The 26,186-nt window shown below is 46.6% G+C and overlaps 1 protein-coding gene across 1 annotated transcript in view; it reads left to right on the forward strand.

The window, feature by feature from the left end:
* Positions 1 to 26,186, forward strand: part of TRMT61A (tRNA methyltransferase 61A) — an 85,305-nt gene that overhangs the window by 24,429 nt on the left and 34,690 nt on the right. The gene's annotated exons all lie outside the window — the stretch shown is intronic.

Here is a 26,186-nt window from a genome sequence, read left to right on the forward strand (position 1 = left end):
ACACTATTGTCTGAAGATGATTGTAAATCCTGCTTGAGAACTTTAAAGAGACAAAGTGGCAAAAATTCTAGGAACTCACTCTTCTGCTTCATTTCCTGCTCTCCCTTCTCCTTAGGTACTTTGGGATACGTGATGGTGAGGAGATGGTTCTTCCTGGGAAGCATTCCAGAGATGAGGGTTCTGGTTCACACTCACTCCCTTGAGAGTACATCTGTGCTCCTTTAGTGCTGGTGAACAGGATGATTGAGGAAGTCATGGTGACCTAGAAACGAGAGGGGCCCAGACATGCAGTGATGTATTTGGGAACGAGTCCTCATCCCTGCAGGGTTTGCATCACTTGGATTTAGGAGTGTGCTGGGCAGCCTGGGTGTTCATGCCTTCCCAGGTTTGTTCTGGTCTGAGACCAGAGAACTGTGCCCTCCTGGGCTGCATTTCAGGGGTGTTTGGTGGTCCCAGCTCACCTCTGAGCCAGTGGGAGCAGTGCAGGCTTGGAAAAGGAAGGTTGAGAAATGCCTGAGCTCCTGGAGGCCATTGTTGGACTCCATCTTGGCTTCTGCTTGCACAAGTAGGAGAGAGGCACGATAAGAGCAGAGTGGGAGAGTCAGCATTGCATAACCATGATGTTACACCAAAGGTACGTGCAGCTGTGACCAGTCAAAGGGAGGAAAGGGGTTGCTGGAGTACCAGAAAGTTCTGGCTGTGTCGCCATGAGGGAAAGCATTTACATGCTTCTTTGCCTCTAGAGTGCTCCTCAGGAATGATGTTGTTTAGATGCCAAAAGAGTGGAGCCAGACTGTTATTTCCTTTCCCCCTACATGACAGCTTCTGAACTGGAATGAATCTGCATCAGCATCAACACAGGGAATAAGAGAAACCTTGAACTAAATAGTGAAATACAAATAATTCTCCTCACTGGTATCCAACCCTTTACCTGCATGTCTCACCCAGGAGATCTGTGTCCTTTTGCAGGCTGTTGTCCTCTGCTGCAGGGCAGCAGCTTTGAACTCTGAGGTAAACTGGTTGATATGCTGATAAGATCAACCACAAAGGCCAGCTGGGAACAGTCCCGTGGGCATCTCACTGTACATTGTGTTTCCCCCTGGCTGCTAAGATCGAGTGGTCACTACTGGGCTTCCCCTTGTTGTGAGTGGTCCCTTCCCATCATCCCTGCTCCTGACCTCAGACCCAAAGCCAACAGCCATTCCAACAGCAACCAGCTCTTCCTGCGGCTCCAAGCCCACTGAGATTGCACAGCCAGGCTTTGGGCAGAGCATTTTCCTCTCCTCTTTATTGGAGTGCAGGACAGAGGCTGTATCTTACCAGCCCATCAAGACCTGCAGGTGCAGCTGAGTGCTCCTGACCAGGCACCCTGCAGAGAGTAGCACATTTGAGCTGCTGAAGACTTCAGCCTGAATTTACTGCCGTGGGTTGATGCTAAATATCGTATTCCTTTATAGTTGTTAAGAGGGCAATCTGCATGAGTGGTTCCAGTGGAGCTGTGCAGCTCTCCCCAGGGGTCCAGATAGCTGCAGGATATGTCAGAGATCAGGACCGAGTGAATTCAGAGCTTCTGCTCCCAGAGGTGCAAGCTGAGTAGTCAAAGCTACGTCAGGAGAAGAAGGAGCCTTTTCCATCTCTTTCTGAAAGCTGATCCTGATTTACCAAGAAGCCCATGTGCATGACTAGGTCTAGTCAGCTCAGAGAAACTGTTGCTTTAGCAACCTCCCTTTGTATTAGGCACCATGCAGGAAGGGGAAGTCTGCAGTGGGATTTTCCTCTCCCTCATGTTGCTTTGGGAGAGCTGTAGTTCCCCCTCCTAACCTGAGTCAAAAATACATTTGCAGTAGTTTTGCCTACCCTGTGTCTGCAATTCAACGTGGCTGGTCCCTTGGCATGGGGAATGAAAGTTTGTGATGTCAAAATATTCTGAGACAGAAGTTTATTCCACTTGAGGGGTGAGGAAGATACTGAAGTTGTAGGCTCTGATACTTTTTACACTGGTCCCCCATTCCCTTAGGAATTGTCCATAAAGTATCATTTCAAAACAATTAAAAGAATCAAGGGCTACCTATTTCTAGGAATCAGCTGGATTTGAGAACCAAATCTTCTTGGAGGAAGCAGGGGAAGGAGTAGTAAGGTGGAGAATGATTTCTAAGAGAAAGCTCTTCCTTTCCTGGCCTTTTGCAATAAAGAGGCAATTCCCCAGGAAATTCCAGATTCTCCTCTTGAAAGCTGTGGATCAAAATGCTCATTAGTGAGGATGTCAGTTCAATCAGGCTGTTATAACAAAGGATGCAGGGTGGGATCTACAGCTGATGGAGTGGAAAGGAGGGAGGGAGGGAGAGGGAAAAGTCTGCAGTCAGCTCAGCCTGTTGGATTACAGGTGCATCAAGTCACACTTAGAGGAGTTCAATATGGTTCAAATTATGTATCTGCATTACTGGGCAAGAACATTCAATGAGAAATTTGATTGCCTATGTTGAAAAATCAGGTTTAACTAAGAAAAAACTAACTACAGTTTCTGTATGTTCTCTTGATGTGTTTTTGTGTCCTCTGTCAGATAAGGTGGAAACATGTAAGAAAATGGATAATCATTAAGTGGAATACAGAACCCACAGGCACATCAATCTTCCCAGACAGGAGATTGACTTCCAATTTTTACCACCCAGTGTTTGCAGGAGGATCCTTCATTGCTAACATTTCCTCACTGATTTTAACAGCTCTTTAAAAAGAGAGGGAAGTGCCCTTTTGCAGCAGGGTGTGCAGATATTCTCATGGTTACAGCTGATCACCAGCCTGCAGACACGTGTCAGAGCAAGGATAGCAGCACTGGGCTCCTTTAGGTTTTTACACGGACTATAAATAGGACTGAATTCCCTCTGAAGGCATTACAGCCAGCCCTGTGCACTGCTGGCATTAGAGCAGCACCAAGAGGCCCAGGTGGGCTGAACACATGAACCTGTCACAACCAAGAAAGTGCCACCAGCAAAGTGTGACCTGGTGAAAGCCACCAGCAAAGTGTGACCTGTGCACGACCATGTGGCACAGCAGCAGGCCTGGGGCTTCCTCCACTTCAGGGACAGTGCTGGGCCTTGAGCATCATCCCTTGGAGCATCTTCTGGCCCCAAGGGAGCACAAGGGCTCGGTTCCCCTCAGACTGAGTGCCTTTGCACCTGCCACTTCTGTGCCACTTCTGACAGAGCTGTAGTCTAAGAGTCTAGGTGCAGCGTGCTTGCCTAGGAAAAGAAAATGCAGTTCTTCCTCACAGTACATCTCTGTGAGACAGGATTTCTGCTTCATAAGGAAACAGTTCCTCTTTTATCATGCAGCTTGACTTTGATCCTGCAAACATTTACTGAGAGGGGAAGGGATTTGCAAAATGGCTGTGGCAGGAGATTGGAAATAACCTGCAGCTGTTGTGAGAGCATGGTGGTACCTCCACGTTAGGGAGCTGCTGGCTGCATGAAGAAAGAGCAGTTTCTCAAAGAAGGTAAAGGGATTTCATGCCCCAGCTCCTACTGACTTTTCTTATTTATTTCAGTGAGATCTCAGCACAGCTTCCTTGATCACCTGGGCCCTGGTTGCGTAGGCTTCTTTGGGAATCGCACAGCACTGTGCTCCTTTCAAAGGCTGATGCATGAGGGCATTGTGCAAGGCAGTGGCAGAATGAAAAAGAGGAGCTGACGCCCCAGATCTCCTCACAGCTCCTTCTTAAATAACTGTGCTCTCCTAATGCTCAGCCAGAATCTTCTCCAGAGCAAAACTCTCACATGGCAGCACCCCGGTGCCCACAACTTCTTACAGTACCTGGATGCAAATACAGTTAGATAATGTCTTGACTCATGTCACCACTCATTACCAAATCAGAGCATGCAGCCATATCAATGCTTAATGATCTTCTGAAACTTTAATTCATTTTACTCTGTAGCCATTTTCATAATTAGCTGTATTAATTTTATACAGATTAAAAATGTAAGTCAATCTCTTTGAAGTAGAAAAGTGGCATTTTAAAATCTACATTCTATCCCAAGCCTATAAATACATCTGCCTCATAGAAATCAGCTGTTTATGGTAGTTCTTATAGCAGAGAAGGTGACTCAAAGAGGCTTATGTGCTGCATTAGTTTTATCAGAGCTGAAAAAAACCTCCCAAATTCCCTGTGAATTAGAAGGATCAGTGACTATAGATAGATCCTATGCTCTTCCCCCACCAGCTAAAACATGGCACTGGTTTTGTATAGTCTGGATCCAAAGCAGTCACACTAGAAGAAAACAGTCACATTTTGTTGTACGTTTTACAGAATACTTTCTCAAGTAAAAATCAACAAAGCAGAAACATGACAAAGGCTGCTAATTGCTCACAGTCGGTTTTCCTCCATGCCTGCCCCACTTTGTTGTAGCAAACCTAAGAGTGGTTGAATTCAATTATATACCCCAAAATAATATTAAAAGATCATGAGTAAGGCTGCAGAGCAACCATGCAAAAAGCTAGGGAACCTAATAGAATTAAGGCACTTTCTGAAGCCATTAGTTGTAGGATAAATAAGGCTGAGTAATGAGTTCAGGGATAAGGGACAGAGGGCTGAGGTCCTAGCTGGGTCTCACAGGAGTCTGGAGGTCACCAGTGGCGTCCTGGTGTCTGTGCTGGTACTTGTGCAGCTCAGTGTTGTTATAAATGACCTGGAAAAAGGGCTGAGCACTTCCTCAGGGGAGTCTGCTGATGGTGCACAGTTATTTATGGCACTGAGGATGGGGACAGGTTATAAGGAACTATGAGAAGACTTTATGGGTGAGTCCTCATGACGGACTGGGCAATAAAGTGCAGGTGGAACTCATGCAGATAAATGCAAAGGGTCACCAGGAACAGCCCTGTTGGGAATTGTGAGTGGATGGTTGCTGGGTCTGCAGCACCAGGGCAGAGGAGCTCTGTGCTCAGCTGGCTGCTCCAGGCTGAGGAGCACCGTGAGAGGAGCACTGTCATGCTCTGAGGGAAATACAGGCTTGTTCCTTTTCACAGGAGCTGTTAGAAACCTCCTTGCGGAGCGTGACTAAGTGGAGCTAATCTAGGAGATAATTCCCATTTGCTCCAATGTCCCACTGTACTTTCCTGCCAGTGATGGTCTAAAGCTCTGTGACACTTCCCAAACATGTAATGGCTGCTTGCTGCAAGTCAGAGTCAAGTTCCAGTTGTGTTTTCAACCACATAATAAGATTTATCTTGCAAAACTTTAGTGGTTCTTAACAGTACTTTTGCCCACTTGTAAGATCGTTATGACTTTGTTTCCTAAACATTTGAAAGTCTTTGAAAAGCAGAGGGCTTGCTCAGCTGTGTCCATAACATTCAAATTATACTTGACTTATTTTCTACCCTGTATTTTTCCTCTGTGCCTGCATGTTGCTGTTTAGCAAGTGCAGCAGTCCTCAGAGACTGATGACAAAAAAACCCTCCTACCTGCACTGCAGTCTGGGGAGCTAAACCTCCTGGCTCCATGCTTGAATCTGGGATGGACCAGAGAGTAAGACTTTTAAATTACTTATTTGAACACTATTACACCCCAAAAAACGAGGGCAGCAGCCACTGGAGCACCAGGAAGGGCACTGCCAGGTGGCAGCTTGGGTTGCAGTGGCTGGTGGAGAGCTGGGCTCCCCTCCCTGCCTGCCACTGCCCCTCCAGCCCATTGCCTGCTCCAGGGGCTGTGTCCTTGGGAGGTGGCACAGTTCAGCAGCCCAGCCTGTTTGCAGGCACTGGGATTTTACAAAGACTTTTAAGAGGCAGCTCTGCCTTGGGAAGGCGACGCAGCAGACACTGGTGATGGTGCTCTCCCCTGCAAGGCACCACACAGCTGTGGGGTTTATCTGTTTCACTGCTCCTGATCACAGCTGCCCATCATATTTCAGTGTATTTAAGACAACTATAGGTCCAACTCTTCCACTTCTTTTGGGAAAAAAAAATGCAATAAACACACACTACGATTTGCACAAAAGTTTTCAACAGCTCAGGCTAAAATAAGTCTTTATGTGCTTGGAATTTCTTTAAAATAATTGCTATTTATGCCTCTGGTTTTTTTGGCTTTTTACCAATCTAATCAGCATAATTTGGCTGTGCTGGAACAAATCTACAAGACTCTAGAACTGCACTTGTAGATCATGCAGATTAAACATGAACTAATTAGTAGATTTCTGGATTTCTAAATCCACAGCTTTGGAAAAAGTTGTTAATGCCCATCAGTCTTCACACAACAAGAGAGAGGCAAAACCCAGACATACAAGAAAAATGGCTACAGATGGACATATGTGTCACAAATCTTTGCAAAGGAAAATTATTAAAAAAAAAAAAACAAAACCAACAAGAAGATATTAGGATAATAAACAATAGCATTTTGGGTTTTTTTCCTAAATATTTCAATAATAAATTCACTTCTCTGCTTTTTCTGTCTGTAGTTCACTCTTTTGTGGAAATTAAACATGGTTCTGTAAGAACTAGAGGCCATAAACCACCGTGGGATAAAAAGGAAAAAGTAGCAGAAGCTGCGAAGATGAATATTGAATTCACCCACGAGTTAGTCTGAGCACATCCAAAAGCCATGACGTCAGTAAAAAGGAAAAAGCCTGACTATTGCCCTGGGAATGAAACCAAAAACTTGCTTTGCCAATATGTGAAGGTTTCTGAAAGTCTTCTAAAAGTTTCCTCAGGAGACAACAATAACTTGATTAGAAATGTTCCAGCAGATGATGAAGAACAATAACAGCTGCTCCAAAGCTCACTGCAAACAATGGAAAGTCCCCGTTGATTTGTTCAGTCTTGAACGGGGTCCAAAATTCACAGAATTTCACAGAAGAGGTAAAACCAGCTGTCTGCCTGCAACAGCAGCGTTCACGCAATGAGGGGACAGGAGTGGCCCCATAATTCAAGCCCTGTCCAAAAACTGCCACTGACAGGCAAGAGCCTTAAAACAGGCCCTGGAAAAGTGGGTTCAGTGCTGGTCTGGAAGAAGGATGCTCCCTTCCCAGGCTTGATGGGATAACACAAACTCAGAAAGGTCTGTCTGGGATTAAACCTGTCGTGTATAAATTGTCATCGTTAATTCCTACGTGCCTTAAGGAGGTGTTTTTACTTTCCTGCTTGGTTAGTCACACACAATCAGGATGTCCTCCTGATCTCACTGGTACCAGTTTTATGGGAGGTCTCTAGGATGCATTTCTTGGCACTGAGCTTATTAAACTGCCCATGGGGGTTAAATGGTCTGGGCAGACTCTGCTCTTTGCTCTGATCTGATAAACACCCCAGTCTGTGTCACCTTCTGAGCTTACTTGGAAGATACCTGTACATAAGTTGGCTCTAATGATTTCCCCTTGTCATCACCACCTAAAACCTTCCTTCCTCAGCTTCCAAGAGCAGGAAGCTGCCATGTCTCTGCCCAGAGCCCCCATTCCCATGCCCAATGCAATTAGAGACTGTTGCCCTACACAGTGCAATTAGAATTAATGAGGAAGTTTAAACCAATAACATCAGAAATGTGTTTGGCTCATTATCTTTGAGACACAGATAAAAGAAGCAAGACAGCCTCAAAACCATATGACAAATGTGACAGTGCTGGAGTCTGAATTCCAGGACTGCAGCAGCACCTGGGGAGTGCTGGGCTGAGGGGCACAGGCTGTGGGTGATGGAACAGCTTTGTAAGGAATTTAACTACAGATAGGGAGGGAACTGTTGGGGCAACAGAGTAAGCAGTGGGTTTTGCCAGCAAAAGGACAAATTCCTCTTTCACCTCTTGAGGACCTTGGAGTAAACCTGCTCAGTGAGGCTTTGTGCCTTTCCACAGTTCAGAGCAGAGCAGCTTTGTGCTGCAGCACAGGAGCTGGGGAAAATCAACAGGAATAAACTGAATCCTAATAACATCTGCTTTACTTTCCTAGCCGTCCCCCACCACCACCTCACAAAAAGAGAAGCATTTGGGAAGTCCAAGAGATGCTTTCCCCATGATGCAGCTTAGAGTTGGTTTCAAAATAAAACCACATTTCTCTGCAAATAAAGCTTTAACAGCAGTGTTATTTATTTAACAGCAAAAACAAGCCAAAGACAAAATAAAACTTAACCCTGTTCCTGAGCCTTTCACTAGGTACATAATTATTTTGTCCTTTCTCACAAAATTATGTAGTCTTGTATTTGAAGGGAGCTTATGTTGCTCATACTCTTTTGGCCAGGTACAATAAATACTCCTAAAAGTAATCCTAATAAAGCTTGTGCAAGCATGCACAGTGTAAGCATGCTCCCTTCCCAAATTCCTGTCCCTGCCCCATGGAACAGAAATCAGGCTTTTTCCATTACATGGTTAAAGCCTGTGCACTGGCAGAGCAGAGGCTCTGGATCTTTGTCCTAGTAGTTAAAATCCCTCTGGAATTTGTGTCAATTTATCCAAAGGGCTACTTGGAAATACTGTGCAGGGCTTAAACCCCCTCCTCTGCGCTATTTTCGAGCACAAGCTCTAGCAGCTCTGAAGCATTTATTCCCAATTGCACCCACAACTTTTCATTTTGGTCTCTTTAATGTGTCAGTTTAAATCTCTTCCCCTTCCTCAGGCAGCTCTTGGGCTGTGCGGTGGCGTTGGGGCTGATGCCTGAGAGCAGGAGCTGTGCAAAGTGCTCTCACAGCAGCCACGCTTTCTCATTTCATGGCATTGCACATCTTGGTAGGCACAGGAAAGGCTGGTTTATGCCCAAAAAGCACACTGGCACTTCAGCACGTGCCAAGGCCATGCAGCCTTTGCTTTATCTCCAGAATCACCTGTATAGCTTTGCCTGCCTAGCTCATGTGCTGCGAATTCAGACATCAGTTCTGGGTGGGGTTTTCTTGCATTAGAAGTTTTATTTGGGGAAAACAAATCAGTTGTACCTCCACCACAAATTATCCCACTCAGCCATCAGTCCACACTTGCAAAGCAAGGGAAAGTTCCCCCCTGAGGTGGATGTTCCCCAGGGACAATGCTGCTGTGAGCTGCAAGAGCAGGAGGATCACATGTGCACTGTGCCCATATGTCCCTGTCACCTCGTGGGACACTGCAGGGAACGGATGTTATCCCTCTGGAGGAACCATGCTGCCTCCACATCTCTCACCAGGAGCTCACGAGGAGGGAGGAGGCAATTTCAGAAACTCACACCCCAGAACTGGGAAGGCTTTTTCCATGTTCCTTGCTGAAATTAGTCTTTCCACTTCTCTGCCAGTCCTCCTCCTCCCAGTCAGGCCTGTCACTGAGGAAATGCTAACTCCAGGAGCACCAGCGCGGATTTGGTGCACAGGCAGGGAGACTGCTCCTGCCCTTCTCTGGGGAATGAATTCCTCTATTAGCAGGGCAGTTTCTTGCAAATTCAAAACAAAGAAATGAAGAAAAAAGTGATTACCTACAGGAAAGCTTCAGCTGATGGAGCAGGGCCAGTGTCCCTGCTTGCTGCTGCCAGAGTAGACTGTGTCTGACCTTGGATGGGTCACTTGGGTCCAGCACAGCACTGTCACAGGCAAGTCACTGCAGTCAGCCAGCAAGGGCCAGGCACTGCTGCTGCCTCTGCCCTTAGTGTTCTACTGTTCTTTAATTACTCATATAAAGCCTTCTAACATGCTTCTTTATAATATTACTTTATACTCTAAGAAGGACGTATGGACATGATGATCAATTATGTGCTAAAAGCAAAGTGAAGGATGCTTTATAAAGTCAGCTTTTTAGGGGTTTATTCAGTAAATTTGTGTCTTTTAGAATGCTATGTACATAGAAATAAAGATGTCTCATAATTACATCATTCAGGTCTACAATTTATATTTCTGAAAGCCAGGGAAAGTTCCAATATAATTCAGCCCCATCTCTGCACAAAATAAGGACTCAGTACTCTTCATCTAATAAGACAGCAAAGTGTTTGGAGGTCTCTGGAGTAGAGTTGCAGTAGCCAAATTCAGCTTTAACACACACCATCAGGGAGCCAGATGAGCTTGTTGTAGCACATATCATGAAGGGATTTATGTGATGCAGCCCTGGGGCGTCTCCTCTCACCTGCATCCCACAGGCCTGGGTTACACAGGGGCAGTGCTTCCCTTTAGTAATGAAAGTGCTCTGTCATTTTTCTCCAGATCTTCACAAGATATAGCCTGTTCTCAATGTAAATATCAAGAATCTCAAAAAGTTCTCCCTCACACTCAAAGGTAAATGAAAATGACCCTTTCTTGGAGATCGCAATGTTTAAAAAGCCTCAATGAGCTTTTCTTATTCATAAAAATGCCTTGTTTTTAAAAGCTTGCCATTTCCTTAACAGCTTTAAATGTGTCTTTTGCATCTCTCCAAGTCTGCAACTCTTCTTCCTCCCACTTTCCTCCAAAGTCCATGTTATGCAGTATACTTGATATGATCTTGCAGCTGCTTCTCCCTGAGGAAAGTCCAACAATTCACAAAACGACAACAAGGAGAAAGTGTCAGCAGGAAAAGTTAATTTTAATGAGAAGGAAAATGCCCAGAGAAAAAAGTCAAAGCCAGCTTGTGCTGCCTGTGGAAACCACTTGGTTCTGTGGGACACCCAGAAAACACACTCAGGGAAGTTGAGTCATACATGCACCTTTCTTGAGCTTCTCTCAAACTTTTTCTCTTAAAGTCCAGCCTGACACAACATAACATGGACATCTTGCATGATATCTCTCAATTCTGCCTGCCTGCAAAAAAATGGAAGAACTGACATTCTCTTGTTAATTTTTTTTCCAAACAAGAACCATTTTAATTACAGATTTTAAGATGATATAATGTCCCTCCTGTGTTCTCCGGCACCCTGCTGTGCGCTTTTGCAGAGCAACGATAATATCTGGCAATGATAAGATCTTTATAAACCTGTTGTCCTTGTTAAACAAAGAGGACTTTGATTCTACAGTAACATTGCATTTGGTGAAAACCTGATTTGCAGACAGTCTTTTCCCATCAGCCTACTATGAAATTCACCCAGTGACCTTCAAGGGCTTTTGAGTTCATGTCTAGCAAAGCAATGGCACAGTGAGCACCTGACTTTCAACCCATTTTTCAGACCTGCCACTGCTGGCCCCACCTCTGCCTGTAACCTTCAGCCATGCATTTGGAGCTTGTAGTCAGCTCTTTGACCACCTGAGCCCTTTGAAATGCCTTTCAGCCCCATTGCAAATGGCAATACAAAAATGGTGATAGAGGGAGATTAAAGGCTGATGGCGGGTCTCAGAGGAACTGTGCTATCTCTCCAGTTCTCTGCCAATATTTTCCAGGAACTTACTTCCTCTTATATAAGTTATAGATATATTTTTTAAAAATTCAATCTGCCTTATGCAAATATTTCTTATCAGCAGATAACGCTCTTGCAGCACCAGACATATCTGATTAGGGACCCTGGGCTTGAGGTGACACAGTGGTAGCACATGGTACCGTGTAGAACAGCAGCTGGACTCCTTCCACCTATAAAGTTAGTTGTTCTAACTATAAGGAATGAACCATTAAGCACAAATGACCCATTGAGCAATATGCTTTACAGACCACCACTTAGTGGACCCTCCAACATAGCTTATATGTGCCAGTTCAGGAGTGGGGTGAGTGGAAAATGTGGCTTTACTCCCTTAAACTCTTGAGATTAGCAAAATAATGTAAATGTATGTGATACAAATCACATGTCTGTGATCCAGGGTGCTTGCTGCTGTGGCACCCAGAAGGTCATAGCAATGCTTCCTTTCTTCTCATGACAATAATTTGTGGACCAGTTTTTAAGGGTGCCATGTATTTAGTGTTTTTCTCAATGAAGCCATTCTCAGAATTTGGAGGTCAGACCTACACCCACAGACATCACTGGCAACCCTCCCATTGACTTCAGCAGCCTTTGAATCAGCCCCTCATTTCTGTGGGTGCTGTGGGAACACGGATACACAGTGCTCTGGCAGAAGCCTTTAAAAAGTGTATATTTGGGATAATTTCTCCCTCTGGCAGCAGCTTAATCATCAGACAGGAATAAGAGTAGCAGAAAGATCTTCCACCTTCCTACAATGAGTTAATTCTCTCCCCTGCTATATTAGCCGTCATACAGCTAAATATACTGTCATTTGTTTCTCACCCTCCTCCAGATCAGAGAGCTGCTTAATCACCGCCTGTCAGCTCCTGCCTTGCCATATTTCAGCCTGTTCATTTAAAATGTTGTTATTTGCTCCCTGGGCAGCCAGTAGTAAACCAGAGGAGCAATCAATAAATGTCCTTAACCAGAGCTCAGGCTGCAAGCGGAAGCATTGTCTAAAGCAATAGGGGGAGGATAAATCCCTGTTTCCTTCCCCAGCACTGCTGATTGCACATATGCACTGATTCACTTGTCATCTTGCCATCAGCACACACGCTCTGCCTCCCGAAGCAAAGGGGTTGTGAGAGGAGAGAGAGCAAACCCCACCCAGGAACAGCCACTGTTCCCGTGGCTGAGCTGTCTCCTCTCCCAGCTGGACTCACACCTCCAGGACACCTCTCCCTGGGGAGGGTGGCTGCCTGCAGCCTGTCCCCATGCCCAGCCCCTGGGAGGCTCTGGCACTGGCTGGCATGTCCCAGCCCCACAGCATCCCACAGGCAGGCCACGCTCTAGGAAAAGCCCATAGCATGGCAGCAGCACATCAGAGTGGTGCTCTGCAAGCCAAGACTTCAAAGTGAACCAAATCCAAGGTGACCACAGCCACAGCTGGTAGCCCTTGGACCTGCAGGTTGGAGCTGCTGCCCCTTCAGAACAGGGGAGGAGCTGGTCTCCTCTCCATCATGACAGCTGGTGCCAAATTTGTCCATCCTTCCCACATGTTGCTGGCTGTGCAGCTCATCAGCAGGAGCCAGGAATTTCTTTCTGGCCTTGAGCAGCACCCCAAAGCCTCCAAACCCACAGCTATTGTCAGAGCTGCAAACATTGCTCAGATGCAAGCAACATCCCCTTTCTCCTGCCCTCCCAGCCTCCTGTGTCAGGATTCTTTGGATGCAAATGTTGTTTTACTCCTCCCAGCCATCCCTTTGGAAGCTAGAGGGATTATTACTCTTCTTACCAGCATTTTACACTTGGACATTACCACAAGATTACAAAAAAGCAAAAGCAATCCTGAGTGTTGGCTACTGAAATTAAATTCAAAATCATGGTCCAGACTGCAAAGTTACCTCCTGTTGAAACTTGGCAATTAAGTAGATGTACCAAATGGGTCTTTAAAGGGCAATCTAAATTAGAGCTGTTAATTCCACTGCTGGCACAACCAGTAACTGCTTGGAAAAGGGTTCGTGGGTGAAAAAAGTGGTAGAAATCAGTTTCATTTTATTCTGCCATGATGGAACCTTTTAGATGGCTCAGTCCCTGCCAAAGCTCCATCAGACAGTGTCTGGGTCAGTACGCTCTGGTCTGGCCTCAGCTCCTGAGCAGATGTTCCCATGCCATTTACTGCCACTGTGATGAACATCATAAGGCATAAACCTGGCATTAGGTGACAAACAGGGACCTAAACTACCCCTTCTGGGGCTGTTGAAGTGCCAGACCAGATCCTCAGGGCTGGAGGAACTGCATGCTCTGGGACAGGCCAAATGTGGCATAAAAGGGTTGTATCAGCCACTTTGTCCCTGGGTGTGCAGACTTAACTGCAAGACCAAGCTTGCTTCTGTGCTCAGTGATGGGAGCTGGGAAACCCCTCTAGGGGCAGATGCCACTTAGTTATTATTTTATTTTTAATTCAATATTTATGCTCTGATCATCGCTGTTGACCCAAACATGACAATGCTCCTGCAAACCCCAGAGACAGATGAGAAGTTCCTTCCAAGTCAGCAGAAGGATTACCAGGGGTGCTAAAGCAGATCAGAAGTAGATATAACATAAAGCAGCTTCAAGTCATAGAAGGGGAAAATATTGTAGGAAAAGAGTAAAGGAAACAGAAGGTTACACAGATATCTCAAAATATCCTTTCATTCCTTCCAGGTATTAGTCAGTCTTGTCTCCAACCATAAAATGTCTTCTCCTAAAGAAACACCATTCTCTATCTTCCTTCTCCAAATGTGATCTTCTGCCTTGACACTGGAAGTGGGGAGCAGGCACCCAGCTGTCACATTTGCAGCTGCCAAGGTGGAGACAAAAAATCCAGTCAATCCTGGCTGATCCCCCATGCCTGCCAGTGATCAGCTGTCAGCAGTGACTGGCTGTCCATGTTGTCCTGTCCCATGCATTCTCTGAAACCAGAGAGCTGCATGTGCAAATGGACCTGGCCCACACCCTTAACATTTTTTTTTTCCTTCTTCCTCCATCTTCTCTTGTAACAAACCATCTCCATGTGGAATCACAAGACAGCAATACTCCACTGCAGCAGCTCTTGGGTACCACAAAAGTTTGAGAGATGCTACCACAGGACTGCTTAGAAGAAAAAACACTTTGTAAACTCCATTCTTGGATGATAAAAGGTGTCACATGAATCATCCCCATCCCAGCCCAAGAGCACTATTAGTGTCAAGGGCAATAATAAAGAAGATAAGGAGTGCAGAAGAGCACATGCAGCACATTACTGCCATCACTAACAAGTCAATGAATCAAAGCATGAAAGTGAACGTGTGCAAAAATGTGTAAAGCTGAAGAAAGCATCCCTTATTCCCTCGCAGGGAGGGAGAACATCTGTGTCAGCAAAACAAAGCTTCAAAAGCAGTATGAAAAGTTGAAGCTGTGCTGGCAATGCTGTGCCCTTGGGTGACTTTGGATAATGTCAATGGTCATCTACAAAATATGGATGGTGCCTCCTTTCCTGCACTGGTACTCATCTGGATTTGGTCTTTTTCCAAGTTCCCCTGGTAGGTGACCATTCTCTGCCCAGCACACAGGAACTCCCACATTTAGGCAAGAGTCCTCAAAACCTGAGTAAAATTCCTCACAAACTGTGTTTGGCTGGATTACACACAGAGAGAGTGAGGCGAGAGGCTCTGTAGTGGGCTGAAGACTGTCCTCTCTGGAATGAGGACATCCCTGTGAGGAGACTGCAAGTGTCCTATTTAGTACCCTTTCTCCAACACAATTATCATTACTGGTCCAGTATTCATTACTGGTCTTTGTATTCATGTCACTTGTCTCCACTTCAGATATTGTGATATTGCAGCATATTGCAGAGAGTGAGAGCATTAGACAGTTTTTAATGAAACCATGCAGTGGTTTTCCTTCTTGTCTGCCAGACAGGGACTCTCACCATCATGCTCTGTGAACACCCTCTGCTCCGGAGCAGGAGCATCAGCCTAGACCCTGACTCAGGTTCTCCCTGCCTGAAAGGAAAGGACTCATTCACGACCTGATTCAGAGCCTCCTGACCCTCAGGAGAAGGGCTCATTCCAGTCCTGATTCACACTGCTGGGATCTGATTCAAACCCTCCTGGCCCAGCAGGGAAGTGGGACCGTGACTCAGATTTCCAGATTTCTCAGATTTTCAGAGCCGGGTGACTCAGGACACACATGGGCCACAGCTGGGAAAACTTCTCCAAAAACACCTCTGCTCCTCTGCTACCTACTGGGGAACACGCTACCACCTGGGCTCTTGGGATGAGCTGTTCCAAGATGCACTTTGCACCAGGTCAGTACAACAAAGCTGTACATTCAGAGTGTGGCACCAGGACATTCAGGCTGAAGTTGTCCCCTGGGTAAATAGATGCTGATCCACCTCTGGCAATCACTGCATTTCCAACCTGTTGCAAGAATCTGCCTGGCAGAGCCCCTCCTCCTGACACAGTGCCAGCTCTTGTTCTGCAGACGCTGTTGGACTGATGCCCTTTGCGTCCTGCCGTGAAGAATGCAATGAGCTTTTTCGGCTTCAGCAGCTCAGGGCTGCTGGGTTTTGTACCTCGTGCTTACACTTATGGGACCTGACAGTGGCTCTTTAATTCTTAATCCTTCTGAGAAGCAGACTGTGTGTTCCTTCCAACTTGGATCCGTCTGGACCTCATTAGCTCCTCTCACTGGGTTGTGCCCAGAGGAGGTGGCAGACGAGCAGACCCAGGAAAATCACAGTCCGTCACTATGGTGTCACTGTGATCCAGCCCTGTGAATTTTATACTGAATTGGAGCTGAACTCCTCGATAAAGCCCCTGAGGCTTTCCTGGTATTTCTGATTCTCCTTGATATACTTTCCTTTTTTGCCTTCCAGTTTCCACTTGTGTTCAGAACAGGTGTTAGGCTGGACCACAGGATGCAATGTGCTGATCTGTCTGAGGGTCCTTACTCTCAGTAATGGTGGGTGTTGGCTGGCCCCACATCTTCAAGGAAGCTGTGTGGGCATGTGTACATGGGGGAGGCTGGAAGCTTTAGAAAATCTTTCCTGACGTCATTGATGAGCAGTGAGAAGAGCAATTAAAGGCTTTAAAGAATCCAAGGCATGATCCATAGTGTTATTTTGTGAGCAGGAAATTCTACTAAGCACCCCAAGCACCCTCCTTGCATGAGGTCTGAACAGAGCAGCTTTCAGGGTGCTCAAGGAAACAGCACATCCCATTGGATCCCAATGCTCTCCCCAGGAACAGAGACACATTGCCCATTGCTATGTGCTTAGAAAGGGGTTGGACCAGCCTTCCCTTGGAATCTCAGATGTGCAAACACACAAAGAGAAAAAAAAAGAAAAAGTAAAAAAGAAGGAAGAGAAGAGGAGAGGAGAGGAGACTTGTATCTCACAGATACACTGCAGAAAAAATTAGCTGGGATGGAGGTGGATTGTTAACTTTGTCAGCTGATTTGTATCTACAGGGACCAGCCTGGTACCAACAAACACCATGGCTACAGACTGGGCTTGAGGAAGCTGTTAGGTACTCCAAATGGACCAATACTGATCAAAATCAAACACACATAAAAATATCACTAAATATAACAACACTTGACTCCTCCCCACAGGCCTGGAAGTCAGGAACCAAAGGAGGAAACCAGGATGTCTCCAATATCAGCTGCCTCTGGCGTTAGCAGAGGGCAAGAGTGAGTGACCAAGCACTCTGCTTGAAACCTTTACCCCACTGAGGGTCCATCCTCCTGCAAGGAGAATTGAGGCTTCAAAAGTCCAATTCATAGCAGACCCCAAGATGCAGTAAGACCAGTAAGAACTTTTACCATGGAATTTCATACCAAGAAATGCAGAGTTTCCTTTGCTTTTTAAGTTTACTTCTGCAGAGTAGTGTGTAGCTCAGAAAGGGAAAAAAATGCCTGGCAGGCCTGAGTGCTGCCTGAGCACTCAGAATGGAAAGAGGCAGAGTTTCTTCTAGGCACTGCAGCTCTGGAATTGTTTGCCTTACTAAAAAAAAAGTAATCCTAACTTGTTTTAACCCTGAGATCCCCATCATTTTCCACAGTGCACATCAGACCAGTCACAGGGAGCTGAGGCTGAGGACTTGGCATTGCAGATGGAATTGTCCCCAGCTCAAGAAAAGTCCATCTCTATGGGCAACAGAAAATAGGCAGGGCTCTTTGTCTAGGGGGAACAGGATTATTTGGATTGGCTTTCCAAAGAGGCAAGCAAGGACCAGAGCCAGTTACCAGCACTTATGAAAAATCCACTTTTTAAGAATTTAGAAAAGTTTTATTGTTATTTGCTGCTTTTGTCTTAGTCCTGTTACATCAAGTGTGGCAGGGTCAGAGAGGAGGGGCAAAGTTTTGTTAAGGACTTAAGTCTTCACACTGGATCTCATGGAAACTTTATTTCCTTCACATTGCTCATACTATGGGACTTCAAAATGCACCAGAATCTTGGCCACTAAGCATCAGCCTTCCAACAGTTAATGCAAAACATACTGTAGCACTGTTAAGTAATTCTTTCTCACATGATGCAGCTGCAATTTGTCCTTCATTGTCACTAAAACCAAAAAAAAGCTGGGAATAAACTGTTCTAGGGCAGAGCTAAGTGACCAACAATTCTGCTACTATGTTGGCCCTGAGTGTATTTTTTTTCCAGAGATTGATACAGGCTGAGATATTTGCATTTGCTTGCTCACTCTCACATGATCAGCAGTGTTCCACTCCCTGAATTTTCATCACAAGAGGTTTATTAGCAGATAAGTAATCTATGCAGCCACGGTACCATGTTGTTCTCTGAAGAGCAGCATGTGCACTGCAACAAATCACTGGCACAGCCAAAATAGAAAGCATTGCTCCAGGCAGCAGGAGCAGCAGAGGTAACAGCCTGGCTCTGCACTATCAGCTCTCCTTCCAGTCACATCCAGCACCTTGGGCGACCTTGCTGACATTTCAAGCAACACAGACCATTTATCTGAGCACTGTGTGAGCCAAATGTAATCCCACATATGATAAACTGAGCTGCAGCTGCCTGAGTGAGAGCTGTGTGTTTGCAGGTTGTCTTTTTTCTAGGAAAATATTTCCTGTCCCCTTTTCAACGGGGGCAAAACTGGTAAGTTGGGCAGAACCGCGGTGAGCACAGTCAATCTGAACACAAACAAATGATTGGCCATTTGGTTTATGCTGAAATAATAACCTGGGCCTGACTGATTTCATGGTTGTAACTCCACTGGTTCCACTGCCCTCTGCCTGTTGACGTGAACTTTCTTTTTGACCCCCTCAAAACCCCTTTGTTGAAAGGATGCACATCTCTCTATCACCACTGCACCTGCCCCTGCCCTGCTCCCCATCCTGAGCACAAGTCTGCTGATGCCAAGGATCTTTGCACACTGCAGGGGCCTGTTGGCATTCAAGTCACTCCCAAGATCTTTCTTTTAAATTAAGAAATCAAGAGGAAGTACAATCATCAGAGAAATTATGCTGCCCATCTTTGGAAGGTGAAGGTACAAGAAAAATGCTTTTTGTGAAAAAAATAGCCCTTAGCTGAAAGAGGTTCAGGCTCTTATTCCTCAGTCAGAGAAAACCCAGCTTAGTTATTAAAGTTACAATCATCTTTCTTTACTTCTGATTTTTTTTGTCCAATATATGCACAATCTCCTGGCCCCTGCTCTTATCTGACATTTACTGAAAGACCTTTCTTCGACCTGGCTGGTCTGTACCATGCTGCCAAACATCTCCTACCTTCACCAGCTGCATGGGAGCTGATTTAATTGCTCTTTAAAAAACCATCTTCCCCTAGACATTTCTTCTTGTAATTAAGCAAGCCTTTGTTTCCCTTTCACTGCCTGATAAGTTCTATTTATATCCACAGCTGCTGAAGTATCTTCTTCCCAATAGCAGGTGAAGAAGATTCCTATCACAGCACATACTCTAAAAATCCTAGTCTGTTTTCTCAAGTCATTTGATGCTACCTGTCTTTTGCCTTCTGGAAACTGCCTCTCTATATTTTAGTGGCACATACAAAATGACAGGAAAGTCCCTGGGAGGGGGCAAAGCAATGAAAATTAAAGGAAAGCTCCAGGACAATACAACAAAGGTGACTGTAGAGCTGAAAATGGTGGTCCCATCTCCTCTCATCTACAATGAAGCACTGGGGTTTCTCCAGGTATGTGGAGGAGCCAAACAGATATCCTCCTTTTCCTTGTGGGATTAGTTTTTCAGATTGTGCATCTCCTTAAACCTCCTCACTCTACTGGCATGAGAGGAAAAGTGGAAGCAGCAAGGGGAGAAGATGGTGGAAAAAAAACAGCTATCCCTACATCCCTAGAAGTATCCTTGTGTTTGCAGATTTTTACCCTGGGGTATTTATTTTGAACTCTCCCATACTTAGAGGAGACACATGGAACCATACACTAGTGATTAAATTAAAGTCCAATCTAGACAAATAGAGAACAAAACTATAGAACTGGCTGAGAGGGGAGCCATACATGAGGTCAGTTGCTCCTGGCCTTGTAGCCAGTGTTGCAAATCTTATGCAATGCTGCAAACCACACTCAGACTATGCTGAAAGCCTCACCCAGACCCATTCCACACAGCTACACCCAGATAAACATTCCCAGGGTCAGCAACACCTGTGCTGCAAAGACCGGAGTTGGATTTTCAGCTATGGTATCAAGAAAATCAAACTGCATTTCACCTGGAGATATTGAGCTCTGTCATTTGTTTGTCCTACCACAAGGTAGAATTCACATCTGAATTCAAACAGGCTTGGATCCCCTTTGTGTCTGTCAGTCTTCAAACCAATTGTGGTTAAAATAAAAGCTTCTGTTAAAACTGACCCTCATATTAGCAATTTCACTGTAATTACGGAGAAGCTTTTCCATTTAACCCTACACAACAGTCCCTTCAGGCTCTGCTGTGTGACCAGTGATTAAAATTTAAAAGTCCATCCTAGACAAATGAAGAACAACACTACAGAAATGGCTGAGAAAGGAGCTCAGGTACAGCACTCTGTAGCTTAAGGGCTGGTTTCTGCCACTTGTGAATTTGCAGACCAAAGCACAGAGGCTGTGGTAAGAGCACAGAACCTACCCTCTGCAGCTGTGTGCCAGGAACACAACTGATAGTCTCATCAGTACCTCAATACCCAAGGGAGCCACTGCAGGATTCTTCCTTCAGAATCTGTGCAAATTGCCTGGGCATACAAAAGGGTGAACCAGTGTGCTGAGATCAGACCTCAGCCTTTACAAGTTTTGCAATTGCTCCTTGTACCAAAGGAGAATGAGCTTGCAGTGGTTCCATCTGGAGAGAGGTCAACGAGCTGCACCCCAGCAAATTGCTGATGGTGTCTGCTGGCTCCAGCCTTATCAGGTGCACTGCAGGCACCCATGTGCTACACAAATTAATTCTGATTTAAGTCCCAGCACCTTGTGCTCAAGTTCAATGTCCTGGGCTCTCATGTGAGACTGACAAGATGTATCACAGTTCTGGGAGCTCTCTTAACTTTCCAGTGCCAAATACTTTAAAGGGGTGTTGGTAGTAAAGGGATGCTCTGAGTTATTTGCACCAGAGGCAGCTGGATTGAGCCACTGCAACATCTATGGGGACAACTCCCCAAATAAACATAAAAAGTGCAGAACATGTAATGATGTGTCACATGAAAACAAAAAAGCAGGTGCTGCTGTGATCCCCGAGCTCCATGCCATGAAGAGAGGCAATAATTCCATATTTAAAAAGTTACAGGGTTATCCAAGGAGAGGAAAGGGTAGGAAGTCAAAACAGGGTCATGAGAAACAGAGAAGAATCTTCCTGTTAGAAATGAAGGAAAACTTCAGAGCGAGATGAGCCATTGGGAGCAGACCAACGCCTGGAAGGATCTGAAATGGCACAACAAGAGCACTGATAGACTACATGACCACATGTGTGACCACATGTGTCTGGATTCTGAGGGTAAATATGCAAGTTTTGTGCAAACACCTCTGCCAGAACACATTTATTGTAGTTTCTACCTACTGTGCCAGGCCAGCATGCCAGTCCCTGTGTGTAACTGAGAGCAGACAGCCACTGTGAAACACTGTGTCCTGGGAATGCTGTACACGTGTGCACTGGGGATGAGGAAATGTCTAGGGATGCATTATGTGTCATTGGAACCTAATAACCTCTACTCACAAAAATCATTCTGATTTTGGACCACTCTGCCCGGGAGAGCCAAGTCTAGCACACTATGTCTGGAGAAACTGCCAGGTAAAAAGCACATTCCTTGTCTCAGCCCCTGGGAACAGAGGGGCCTGGATCTAGCAGCCACATCCCTCAGTAAGCACCATGGAGCCAGCAGCAGGGACAGCCCTTCCTCTGCACCAGGGACACGGCAGCAAAGGCCCCTCCATGCCACAAGGACAAGGTGAGCAGATGCCCTTTGCCTTCCTCTGTTGCCTCCCTTGGTGCCCTCCCAGGGCCTTTATCCACAAAAACTCTGTAAACAGAGGTGTGTTGGCTGCAGCTGGTTCCCGATGGGGCCGGTTGGAGCTGCCTTGGCAGGGCAGAGGGTGAAGCATCCGCCCTTCATGTGCTGCAAGGCAGGTGCTGGAGGCACGGCGCCAGCACAGCCATGCCACGGTGCTGGAGGCTTTCTGCTGCTCTCAGAAAATGTCCACATTCCCCAGGGGGGTTGCCAGGGATCCCTGTCTGTCCCTGAAGCCCCATCCACATTGTCTGTGGGCACACAGAGGCTCCCACCACAAGGTGCTCTGAGCTCCCCTGGGCAAGTGCTGACCTTCACCCACCACATGCATGCCCTTCCTCCTCAAAGCATCCCCCCCAGTTTTCACCAAACCTGACCTCATTCCTAGGAGTATCCCCAAAGGTGGCACACATGGAGAAGACCTCTGGCTGTGCCCAGCCCAGGAGGATTGAGTTCCCCCTGCAGCAGCCCAGTGCTGGGTATGAGAAATCCTGTCTGACCCATCCCCTCCCAGGACAGATTTGCATATTAGGTCAGGCAAGTATTTCCAGCCACTTGATTTCCAGGGGATAGTATTATTCATGAAGCTATTTGCAGTCCCCAAATCCTTAGTTGCTGTTTGTTGCTTTCTTTCTCACTCCCTCTTCCCTGTTTTTAACTCCCCCCTTGGCTGTTGGTCTGTTAAAAAAAAAAAGGTTCCCTTGGCTGCACTTTCAGTAGGACATTCCAAAGTCAGACTATGTGTATTAAATGAGGATAGATGCCAGGTTTCTTTTCACTACATCCCAAACTACTAGAATAGCACCGAAAGCTGTAAATTAGGTCAGCTTTGCACAACAGCTTCCTGAGCCTTTTCTGGAGTGACGCTGCACAGCCTTCGGGCGACTGTCGCTTTAAGCAGATCTGGTGCAGCTTGTCTTGGGGGACTGGTGTGATGCAGTGGCAGCTCTCCCAGGGCTGTCCCCTCCTCTATATAGACACAATTGGAGACCCAGAACTGCCCCTCTGAGGGGGCACAGTCAAGGGGAGGCACAGGAACCCCACCGCACCCCAAGGCTGCAGTCTGATATGGGGGATGAATATGGGGCAGGAGCCCAGCCCGCACAGAGGACAGGGTGGGTGCAGGCAAGATGGGCAGCAGCAGCTCCTGGATGAAGAGCAGCAGACTGAGCAGCAATGCTGAGGTCTGAGATTGACTGGGGGAGCTTCCCATCAAGTCCTGTGTGGCTTCCAGCAGGTCACTGAAAAGCCTTCTTTTTGGATATCAAAAACTTATTTTTGGATACAGCAAATGAACCAGGAGGATTCCTGGTGCTCAAATGGTGCACCCTGCATCTCTGGACAGAGGGACTGAGAGGAAGCCATCCATATGAGCTCTCTTTTGCCAGATAAACCATTGCCAACTTGGTACACCATTCACAAGGTGAAGCCAGTTCCCTGCTCCCTGTCGTGGATGATTAGCTCCCATATTTTGAAAACCTGGAAGCAAGTAAGTGGGAATATGGCAGGGGATATTTTGAGAGAAATTCCTGTGGAAGAGAATTTATGGTCTCATATGATTTTTCTGACTTTGCAGAGAACTTGCTGGTGCAGCACTGAGAAGAGCTACCAACAGAGCAGAAATATGGGCTCCTTTCCCAGAACACTCACCTGGCCCTGCAACCCACAGCTCAGGGACATTCTCATTTAGGGGTCATGTCTGTGTGTTTAGTAGCCCTGGGCATATTTGCCTTCAGTGAGTTTGTCTAATTGCTTCTTGAGCTTGTCTAACCTTGAGGTGACAAGTCCCACCATTCACATTTGTGTTTGGGCAATGTGCATGCTGTCTCCTCTCTGCTTACTTGGATTTCAGAGTCCTGCCCCATCCCATGTGGCACCCTCAGGCTCTTTGCCTGGGACAAGACCATCTCTGGGCCAGGGACAGGTATGCTGGGAGGAGAGAAGGAAAGAGGAATGGGTCCAAGTCCTCAGCCATTAATGGAAACACAGGAGCATGAGGAATGTAATTAGTGTCTTGGCATGGTGCTTGGGAAAGCCAGAAAGGCACATCAGAGAGGGGAGGAGAAAGGGATCAAGGGATAAGCCAGGGAGCAAAGATCACAAAAACAAAAAGCAAAGCACAGGGCCAACATTGTGAGGCCCTTGAAGGCTTGGGCAGCTCCACCATGCCTCTTCTGGTGGCTTCAGGGACCTGTGAGACCTCTGGGGATGAAGGAGACAAAGCCTATGGTGTGAAAGGATTCTTCAAGGACCTGCAATCCTTTCTAAACCCCTTCTACCCTGAATGCCAGTTCAGTGGTTTCCATGGAAATGTCAGCAGCAGGAGAGCAAGCAGAGGTCCCTGCATCCTGGGTGGGATGGGCAGGACCAGCAAGAGCAGTCTCACTCTCTTCCATATATTGCAAGTCTAAACAAGTACACAGATACAGATCAGATAGGAAAATCTTTTCACTGCTCTGACACTTGCAGGAAGCACTGTGAAGGTTCACACCTGGTATCCCCTTGAGACCTTTGCAAGCCAGAGAATGGTAAGAGGAGATGGAAAGGGGAACAGAGAGCGCCTTACTACCTTCAGTGGAGCTCCCCATGGCAACGTGGTCCAAAACAATGAGAAAACAACCACTTTCTACCCTAAATTGCAGCAGCAGACCTTCAGCAAAGCCTTGACTTGGTTTAAATTGCAGGAGCGAGCTACAGCTCATTTGCCAGGGCCACCTGTCCCTGCTCCCTCCCAGACTGTGGTCTGTCATCCCACAGCACAGCCACTGCTTCCCGGGAGAAGCACTGCAAACAGGGAGGAGAAAAGGCTTGGAGTTCACTGCTGAGTGTTTATTTGCAACATGCTGTTGTGTTTGGATAGAGTTCCAGGCAGGATGTGTCTGCAGTAAACACAGGAAAAGGGCTGACGCTGGAGTCCTGTGGAAAGGCTGGCAGTAGTCTCAAGTTTAATTAAAATGGCCCCTCTTGGGGTAGCATGTGAGTCCTGAATGATGGCTGATAAAGACAGGCCAGCTGCCAAGGACTCATTTTTCTGGGTGCTCTGGAGGTGCCTTGGCCTTTTGACTTTTCTTTCTAGGAATGGCCCAAAGAGACAGCAGATGGATTTAAACACTGAAACATCTGATAATGTTCTTCAACCTCAAAACCAAGTGTGTGTCTGAGACAGAAACAAAGCCTGAGTTGTGCAGACAGAGCTGTGTACAAGCCTCTCTGGATTGAAATCATTCTTCCTGGGCAGGGAGTGAGAGGGATGTTAAAGAAGCTCCAGGCTGCTGGGTCAGGCCCTGTAATGTCAGGGTTTCCATGCTCAAAATGGCTGAAGGACAGCGGATGGATTCTCCATAGAGCACTGCCCCCTGCTGTGGGCTCACCATTCCCACACGTTTCACTCCTCACAAAACCTCCTGGTAGGAAAAAAATCTGCAAAATCCTGGTGGCCTCACAAAATTCTGCGTCATTCGCTGCCTATGTGTCAGCTCGATGTCCTGAGCATCTACCACAGAGCAGAGCCATCCTCAGAACGTGAGGAAGAACTACTTCCAAAAAAATTACTCAAAATGTTCCTTAACAACTTGGTTTCAGGACTGGAAGGAATACTAAGTTTGCCAACACTAAATTGGGAGGAACTATCGAATCCCTCAAATGCAGAGAGGCCCTGCAGAGAGACCTTGACAAGTTAGAGATGGGCAATCAGCAACTGCATGAAGTTTAACAAGGGCAAGTGCTGGGTTCTGCACCTGAGACAGAGCAACCCTGGCTGTGTGTATGGACTGGGGCACGAGAGAGTGCAGAGCAGTGCTGTGGAAATGGGGTCTGGGGTTCCTGGCCGATGGCAAGTTGAGCCAGCCGTGCCCTGGCAGCCAGGAGGGACAATCCTGTCCTGGGGGCAGCAGGCACAGCATGGCCAGATGGGCAAGGAGGGGATTGTCCTGCTCTGCTCTGAGCTGGGGCAGCCTCACCGCGAGTGCTGGGGGCAGTTTTGGGTGCCATAATATAAGAAATACATAAAGTTGTTACAGAGCTTCCAAAGGAGGCCATGAGGATGGTGAAGGGTCTGGAGGGGAATCTTTATGAGGAATAGCTGAAGTCACTTGGCCTGTTCAGCTTTGGAGGAAAGAGCTCATTGTGGCCTTCAACATCCTCATAAGGACAGCAAAGGCTCAGGTATCAATCTCTCCAGTGACAGGACCTGAAGAAACAGCTTGAAGCTGAGTTGGGTGGGTTTTGCTGGGTATCAGGAAAAGGTTGCTCATGCAAAGGGTGGCTGGGCACTGGAATAAACTCTGTAGGAAAGTGGTCACAGCACCGTCCCTGACAGAGTTCAAGAAGCATCTGAATAATGCTCTCAGGCACATAGTGAGATTCTTGTGATGTCCTGCTCAGGGTCAGGAGCTGGACTTGATGATCCTGAATGGTGCCTTCCAGTTCAGCATATTCTGTGAAAACAA

This window comes from Lonchura striata, chromosome 5 (assembly GCF_050655825.1).
Source record: "Lonchura striata isolate lonStrDom1 chromosome 5, ASM5065582v1, whole genome shotgun sequence".
Classification (NCBI taxonomy): domain Eukaryota; kingdom Metazoa; phylum Chordata; class Aves; order Passeriformes; family Estrildidae; genus Lonchura; species Lonchura striata.